The sequence below is a fragment of the Microtus pennsylvanicus genome, chromosome 21, assembly GCF_037038515.1.
Source record: "Microtus pennsylvanicus isolate mMicPen1 chromosome 21, mMicPen1.hap1, whole genome shotgun sequence".
Classification (NCBI taxonomy): domain Eukaryota; kingdom Metazoa; phylum Chordata; class Mammalia; order Rodentia; family Cricetidae; genus Microtus; species Microtus pennsylvanicus.
In genome coordinates, this window is record NC_134599.1 from 35,302,326 (window position 1) to 35,311,511 (window position 9,186).

Genomic DNA, 9,186 nt, shown 5'->3' on the forward strand with positions numbered 1-9,186 from the left:
AAAATATTTCACAGGTATATTTATATGCTTCACATGGTGTAATCTGAAGAGTCCATGAGAGCGTTCTTCTACTAGCCACGATGGTAGATCAGATCACCTCATCATGGCAGACCTCATCACTGGATATACGTTCCACTTTCAATTACTAAGCAATTTGTGGGAAAACACTCTGTCCCTGTATAAATATCTGGTGTTCTTATAACTCTTCACCTATGGATTTTAATTTCCAGTAATGGCTCTTGTCTAAACCAATAATTACACTTGGGATTGCAAAATTAAGTTTTCTATTGTTGAATCAGTCTATATGTATTACCTCAAATTTCTGTAAAGAAATATTCTCCTTAACCCTTCTCTTCTTATGTGAACATTATTACTGAATGATACTGTTTTGGTGCGCTCTCTCGCTCTCTTTCTCTTTTTCTCCGCTCTCTGTCTCTGTCAGTGTCTTAGTTTTTTAATGTTTATTTATTTTATGTGTATGAGTAACCTGTCTTGTCTTCATGCACACCAGAAGAGGGAATCGGATCCCATTACAGATGATTGTGAGCCACCATGTGGGTGCTGGGAATTGAACTCCAGACCTCTGGAAGAGCAGCCAGTCCTCTTACCTACTGAGCCATCTCTCCAGCTCCAGTGTCTTAGCTTTTGATGCTCAAGTCATACCAGATTTGGCCAGTATGAGCAGTTCGGATCAACTCCTATGTCCTTTCGCCATGACTCTTATCAATCTTGGAGTTCCGTTTGGCTTTCTGGTACCAAATGTCCCCAGTGTAACTTGTATTTTCTCCAACCACACCTGTAAGCAACCATCTTACTCAAGGATCCTCTGGAACTTTAACTGCATCTTCCACCCCGCTCATTTTAAACACATTGAAAGTCATCATTATGTGTTTATTTTCAGCCTGCTCATAAATGCCGGACTGGCTTTCCACCAGTCCTCAGAAATTCTCCTTCACACAGCCTTCCTCCTGGTGCCTTGTTCTCTAGGCTATCTCTGTGTAGCCCTGAGCATTTTTTCCAGTCCTTGCCCATGCTGTCTCATTTGAGAACCCTGGACCGAACTGGAAAACAAAACCCACGGGAAACTGGTAGAAGTAGACTTCCAGGGGCAGGGCTTTGAGGGGAAACAGGCGTGGCCCTCCATGCGCAGGTGCATCGGAACGGCCTCTGCTCTCACCACACTCACAGCACTGATGCTTTCTGCTCTTCCTATTGAGCAGAAGGGGCTGGGGGGAGAGCAGGGGCCCTGTTTTACTTTGGAGTTCAAGAAATCTTTTTTTTGAAAATAGAAGAAAAGAAAACAGAAGTGGAAGCTCCTATTCTAAATGTAAATGCAAAAGTCTCTACCAATATGAAACTGGAGTATAAGTCAAGGTAACATGTATGATTTTGGAATTCAGAGCATAAAAATCCACATGTATGTGTGTGTGTGTGTGTGTGTGTGTGTGTGTGTTGGTAGACTAAGAACTTTGAAGGGCAAGATTTAAATTCAGATTTTTTTGTTTGTTTGTTTTATTTTGTTTTGGTGTTGGTTGGTGGTGGGAGAGTTGGCCCAGCGGCTAAGAGCATTTGCTGCTCTTGCAGAGGACCCAGGTTTGGTTCTTAACATTCACATGACAGTTTACAACTATCTATAACTCCAGTCCCTGGAGATCCAACATCTTTTGGTCTCTGTGAGTACTCCATATACATAGATACATTACATTCAGGTAAGATACTCATAAATACACAATTAAATTTAAAAAAATCCATACTTTTTAGGATAGGATGGAATTTTGAGACAAATAATGAAGAGAAATAATCTCTTGTCAGGTAGAAAGTAGAAGTTAGGTTTAAAAAGTAGTTTTACTGCTGAGAGTCAAACTGAAATCCTAAGTTCATGCAAAATTTGCACATCCCACTAAAATAAGCTATTATAGGGCCGGGCGATGGTGGTGCACACCTTTAATCCCAGCATGCGGGAGGCAGAGGCATGCGGATCTCTGTGAGTTAGAGACCAGCCTGGTCTACAGAGCTAGTTCCAGGACAGGCTCCAAAGCCACAGAGAAACCCTGTCTTGAAAAACCAAAAAAAAAAAAAGCTATTATAGATTATGTCATATTTATATATGTATTAATAATCTATCAGTGAATATAAAAGCTGAGTATTTTTATATATGCCACATGCTAAATATAGGAGTGGACACTTACAAATATAAAGACAAAGATGAAAACCAGGACCTTCCATCCTGACAGAGGTAAAGCCAGGCTTTATTAAAGATCATGCATGCAAGCAGGGGAAAGTAGCACATACCTAAATTCCTCGCAGAGGCAGGAGAATCAAGACTTCAAGGCTAGCCTGGGCTATGCAGTGAGTTTGAGTCCAGTCAGGGACCCTGTCTCCAAAAGAAAAAGAATGAAGATTACAAATCCAAATGAGCTGTAAATGTTCTTCTATAGAGAGAGTCCCTGAGTTGCTTCCTTGAATAAAACATGCCAGCGTATTGGTATTGGGAGGTTGCACTGTCCTCCTGCATCCACGGAACAGGTCCAGTGTTACCACTACCTGGCTGTAGATGTGATCAGAAGGATGGTTATCTGAACCATCTTGGAAGGAAGAGAATTATTTTCCATGGAAGGGAGAAATGATAACTTGAATTCCTTTGGGGGTTTAAGAAAAGAGGAGGAGTTCGGGGTTTGAAGAGAAGACTTAAACGTATGCCAGACATTCTCCAGGCCTCCCTCACCCTCTGCGTCAAGAGGTCAGCCCCCTTAAGACCTTAGCTTGACTTGATGTCTCGGACTAGTCTAGGCTGACTCATTCCTGAGCCAGAACATATTCAAGAGCACATACTTTAACTATGTGTATTTTACTACAGGATTATTGAAGCAGCTTAAACCCTGATGACAGTTAACTTCAAAGGCTGGGCTGTGGCCTGGTTTAATTTGGGCCCTGAGATATTTGTTAGAGACTGCTTTAAAGGTCTTTAACTAGCTGGGGGGGGGGGGGGGGCACACTGGCAATCCCAGCTCTCCAGGAGACTGAGAATGGCTAAAAACCTGAAAGTTGAGGCCAGTCTGGTCTACATAGCCAGTTCTAAGTCAGTCAGAGATCCTTTGGTGGGAGAAAAAAAAATTGAAAAAATAAAAATGAACCTTAAAATTTGAAAGTTGTTACATTATAGGCTAGATACAATATTGTCACTAGCAGAAGGGACTCATTGCTTCTGAAACTGACATCCGTTGGTGGCCCCCAGCCCCTAGAACTCAGCCCTTTCACTCTGGAGTCCATGGTACAATAAAGTAGCAACCCAAGGAACTTTCTGAGGAAGTAGGATCTCTTCAGAGTTCACTTTTCTAGCCCTTCAGACAACAGCTTTAATACATTAACAGACAACAGCTTGAGGGGGTTGGAAAAAAATGGTCTTCCCCAGATCCCCCTAGCCCCAGCACTCTGGAATACTCCACCCAGAGACTGATTCCCTTTGCAATATTTGTATTTGTGCCGTGCAGCGCTCCAGGAAGTACCGGGCGCACTGCTCTCCTGCAGGCTGCTTCTCCTCAAGGGTCTGCTCTAGGGAATTTTCTAAATTGAAAATGCAAAGTCCTCCCCTCAACCCCCAGCTCAGGGCAGCATTTGGTAGTTGAGCGGTATGCAATGATCTAACACCCTGTCAGTCCGTTACTATGTGACGAAAGCAGAGGTCAATTATGATTCCCCCCGCAGTGACCCACAGCATCTTCCCAGCCTTCCACCGCAGTCTGTTTTGAAGAGCAGACACTTACGCATTTCTAAAAGGAACCAGAATTATCACGCCAATGATAAACTGCCATACAGACAGGCATTCTTTTATGATTCACTGGAGTGCAGGTCCTAAGAGGTTATGCATTTGAGCTCAGTGTTTATTAAAGAGAGTGAAGACAGATAGATCAGAGAGCAAATCCAACATTCCACATCACAGATGCCAAGCACAACAGAATAATCTTCCAATATTAATATACAGGCTCCATAACCCACAGGGCAAAAGCATGTTTTATTCAAGAAAACAACAAATCAAGGAATCTCTCTATAGAAAGCCATTTACAGCTCATTTGAAAATTGGATTCATAATCTTTAATAAAGATTGTTTATCCCCATGATGGAGTTTCGAATAAATAAAACTGAAAGCAATGATAAATTAACCTTTCAGCCTGTGTGTGTTTATTATACTGTAATCATTCAAACCCACTAAAGACAATTTTGTTTTACCCGTTTCCTAAATTCAATCCAATGAGCTCCCGGTTCTTACATAAAACCAATTCATATTGTCAAATGACAGCAAGGAAAATTAATATTATGCTGGTTCTTCTTATCCAAGGGGACTTTACCAAATGTAAGTAGTAATACACGCTGTTTCCATCCAGAAATCTATTATCTAGATGTAAATTCTAAACACATGCTCAGATACTCTTAAAATGGCAATAAAATAGAAAGTTGACCCCGGGGGAACGTGTCATACCCAACCAACATGCTAAAAAAAAGGGAGGGGGCTTGGTTAAAAAACAAAGAGCCGTGCAAGAATTTTATAGAGAAGCCCTCCATTTAACAGTCATGGCTCATCAACATCATGGAGTCAGTGGCTGGAAGGGGTGGAGGTCTTGAACTCTGTACTTGGCACCCTCAGCTGCCAACCAACCAGAACACAGCTTAACCAAGTCCCATGGCCCCCTCCCCCAGCCTCAGCAGAGGCCCCAGCTGGGCTGAACATCCTTGCTCCCTGCTCCAGAACTTCCTACTTACTGATCCACTCTCAATCCCGCATGGCACCTTCCCCGGGAAATCCAAAATACCTTCCACTTAGAACTGTATACCGACCCCCACCCCGCCCCATTTTCCTCAGGGTGGGGCTGGGAGACTCCCGGGACACCCATTCCTGTTATGCCCACTTGACTAAATGATGTGAAAGTGTTTTTCTTCCTTAGAATCCTTGCTGCTAGGAAGGCTATCTGAGGCCACATGGGACAGATCTGAGACAGGCTTTGTATATGCCAGGCACTTTGCTTCATTCCACCGTGCCTTGCTTTCAGTTTAGCAGACTGAAGGGAAGGAAGGAGGGTGGGGAGATGATTCCTCAGGGGGGGAATGTGGGAGGAAAGGTAAACAGTGCCTGGGAACTGCCAAGAGCTGCCCAGGACCAAGAAAGGAGCATTCTCTCTGTCTCAGTCACGGGGCAAATATTTACCAAGCTGGGACTCTATGCACAGCACTGTACGCAGCTGGAGATGGCTTTCCAGGACCTAGAATTAGCTCTACCGAGGCTTCCCCTTTTGCCTAGTTGAGTTGGTGTAGGGAAGGAGAAAAGGATTTTAGAGGCTAGCAGTCTTGGTTGGTGTAGATCCCTTGGTCTCTGAAGTTAGGTTTCCTCATCTGCAGAGAAGGATAATAATGTTTATCTTGGAGTGTTACTAAGAGAATGAGGGTTAGCGCACGTGGCTTGGCACCAAGTCCCCCTCCACCGGGACCTCACAGTCCCAGACCTTAGACAGGATGGGATATTTGTCATCCATCCAGCCCTCTCCTTTTTCCGGGTAGACCCGTTTCCACGTCAGCATTGTGAGGCCCAGGAGAGCAGGAGATACACCTTACCAAGCTGCTGGCTCTATGTTTCCCTGGGAGCGACCAGCAGCAAGTCTCTCCGCCTCCAGGAGCTTTCTGAAATAGAAGAGAAGCAAGGCTCTGGCTAGCTCTCTCTCCTCTCCGCTGCGTTCTCTGGGGCATTCAGGCTTGCAGCCAGAAAAAGCCTACAATCTCCCCTTCTCAGTGTTTCTTATACCTTCACACCCCTCAGCCGTATGGAAGGTAAAAAATCAAGGCTGTGACAACAGAATCTTCTGTAGCCCCAGCACCCCTACAGCACCCCTACCCGTTCAGACCTTAGCCTAGTTGAGAGGAAGGGGACAGGCCTTCGGCCCAGAGTTTCTGGTCCCTCTGCAGTGCGCCCCCTCCCCCAGCATTAACAATGCAGTGTTCTGGAGTTTATGGCATTTCACAAGTACCATGCAAAAGCATTTATAGAACTGAACCAGCCTGGTCCTCCAAATCTGGACACAGGCTACATCCTATTAGTCCTAGCTTTCAAATATGGAAACTGAGGCTGGGGTGGTTAAGATGCTCCTTCAAGACACAGCCAGGCCGGGCAATGGTGGCAGACGCCTTTAATCCCAGCACTCAGGAGGCAGAGGCAGGCGGATCTCTGTGAGTTCGAGGCCAGCCTGGTCTACAAGAGCTAGTTCCAGGACAGGAACCGAAAAAAGCTACGGAGAAACCCTGTCTCGAAAAATCCAAAAAAAAAAAAAAAAAAAAAAAAGACACAGCCAGAAGCCAGGCAGTGGTGGTGCATACCTTTAATCCCAGCAGAAGCGAATCGAGGCCAGCCTGGTCTACAAGAGCTAGCTCCAGGACATGCTTCAAAACTACAGAGAAACACTGTCTCAAAAAACAACAACAACAAAAACAAACAAACAAAAACGAAACAAAAAAAAAATCACAGGCAGAACTCACTTAGGCTGAGAGTCAAGGGCCCCAGGCTGTCTGACCCCAGGCCCACCCTGTGGGCTTCAGCAGGCAGCCTCTTTAGCAGGTGGCAGGGAGGGAGCTGCCTCATGGCTTTCCATTCATTCGGTTCTGTTTTCTGCATCCGCATTGCTCCAGCCTAATGAGCAAGGATGACGTTATGCACTCTTCACTTTGCAGACATATCTACACGAGACTGGTGCAAACCTGCGGACCCGAAGAGTCACGACGTTGCAGTGGCAGATTAACAGCCTGGCCAGGGGGCGAGTTAAAAATAGAATCAAAAATGATCTAAATCAGAGATCCTTAAGCGAGGGTTCAAGAGAGGGGACTTCTGGGGAGACGGCTGAGCCCTGAGTTGTAAGCACATGTGATCTTCTTAGGGCAAGGGTCCAGAAGTTTCACCAGATTCTCAAAGAGGCTTTGAACCCCAAAGGGTTAAGAACTGGACATGGGCTGGCCTGATGCAGCCCTCTTATTGCCAGGCTCACTCCTGGCTGTCCCGTGAGGCAGCGCAATCTGTGGTAGAAACAACCCAGAGCTAAACGCTGGGAGCAGGATCCGAGCTCTGGACCTGGAGAATGTTTTAAAGACTCGGGAATTATTAAAACGGCCAATGAAGTCAACCCTCACCAGAGAATATCTGCTCTTCCCTCATCGTTGAGCTCACAGTTGACACTCGAGTTCTTTCCGCCCTGCCCAAAGTACAAGGCCACTTGTCTCCTTCTCTGCTGACCTGAGGAGGATTGTGTGCGGACTGTGGTGTTTATACCTACCTGCTGTGTGCCTCAGTATACATACCCTAGAGACTCTGGCCCATTTTCTCTTCTCTACCCGCCATGATTCAGACAGTCCTCCAAGAAGCCTGAAGGCCACTAATCCCACACCACTTATTCTGTTGGGCCAGGTCCTCGCTGGTCTTTGTTAGCTGTGATTGTCCCTACATCTTCCTCTCTTTGGTCCTCACTGGTCTGTGTTTAGCTGTGAGTGTCCCTACATCTTCCTCTCTTCTGTCCTCGCTGGTCTGTGTTAGCCGTGAGTGTCCCTACCTACATCTTCTTCTCTTGCCAAAATCATCCCCCTCTAACCCCCCCCTACACACACAGGACACTGTGGAACAATGGCCTGGAGCCAAAAGTATTCTGCGTTCATCAAGTCAGCCTATGCTAGAAGGCCAAGGGCCGTCCCCTTGCTGTGATGAGGACCTTTGGAAGCACATTGATCAGGACTTTTGCCTTTCCTCCCACTCTCATTCTGCAGTTCCACTTCATTTGGGGAAACCTCATTGTTTGTGCCAAGCTAGATAGGTTTTCTTTGGCACAAATAGTCTTTATTGGGCTCACACAAGGAGTCCTTTGGTCTTGTGGACCTCTGTGAACTTGCAGATTTTCTTCTCCACATTCTTTTCTGCCTGTTTCTGTAGCCTCAAGAGCTGCTTCTTCTTCCGACAATACATCTTGGCCTTTTCCTTCCGTTTCTCCTCCAGAGTGGCTGTTACTGCCTGGTACTTCCACCCGACCTCATGAGCCAGATGTCCCATGTAAGCAAACTTCCTGATAGGCTTCAGCCGCACAACCTTGAGGGTGGCAGAGACCACCATCCGCTTTTTCTTGTCACAGGGTGGAGAGATCCCATCCAACACCTTGAGGCATTCCAGGGCAGCTTGGCCTCGCTTGGTCTTGTGGGGAAGCATACCTCGCACAGGGCACCAAAAAATGCGGCTCGGGGCTCGGAAATCGTAGGGGCCTCCGGAGGGGTTGGTGTTCATCCGCTTTTGGAGAAAGGCCAGATACTTCAACTTGTTTCTGTAGAAATTTCCAGAAATGTTGATGCCCTCACAGCGAACAACCACCACCTTTTGGCCCAGCAGTACCTGCTTGGCCACAATGGCCGCCAGGCGACCCAGAAGATGGCCTCTGCTGTCCAACACCAGAACCTGCCCCTCCGCCATCTTTGACAGCTGCCTGGGAAAGGCTAGATACGTTTAAAAACTGGATTAAACAGGAAATCTCCTTTCCCCTACTCCCCATCCCTAGTCTTTAAAGTTGACCACTGTTCAAGAAGCTCTGTTGCAGAATGATGGTGTAGAGCCCAGGTCCAGAATGAGAATTACTCAGCCACCTCATTCCCAGAGTCCCTCTGCCCCAGGCTAGCTCACAAGCAACTCTGTACTTGGGTAAGGCATAGCCTCATCACCAGCCGAATGTGCGGTGGCATTGCCACCACAGGACAGGGACTGCTGCCCACTTGTTCTAATCTTGGATGACATGGGGAACGCATCCAATCCCATATGTCCCTGTGCTGTGCCCAGAACACAGACCCCGCTGCTACGCCCCTGCCACCACCGCTGATAAAGAACGTGGCCCTCAAAGGGAGTGGCACTCTTAGAAGGTGTGGTCTTGTTGGAGTAAGTGTGTCCCTGTGGACGTGGACTCTGAGATCTCTTTTCTCAAGCTTCAATCAGCATGACTGTCAGCTGACTTCCTGCTGCCTTCTGGTCAAGATTTAGTCAGCACCACACCTGCCCGCACACTGCCATGTTCCCCGTCATGAACCGCTGAGACTGTGAGCCGTCACCTCAAGCAAATGTTTTCTTTGTAAGAGTTACCATGTTCATGGCGTCCCTTCCCAGCAACAAAAAAACCCTAAGAAACC

At 46.6% G+C, this 9,186-nt stretch overlaps 1 pseudogene; it reads right to left on the minus strand.

Annotated features, from left to right (window-relative positions):
* Positions 1-7,870: 7,870 nt before the first annotated feature.
* On the minus strand, positions 7,871-8,482 carry LOC142839199 (large ribosomal subunit protein uL13 pseudogene; annotated as a pseudogene).
* Between the last annotated feature and the right edge of the window lie 704 nt (positions 8,483-9,186).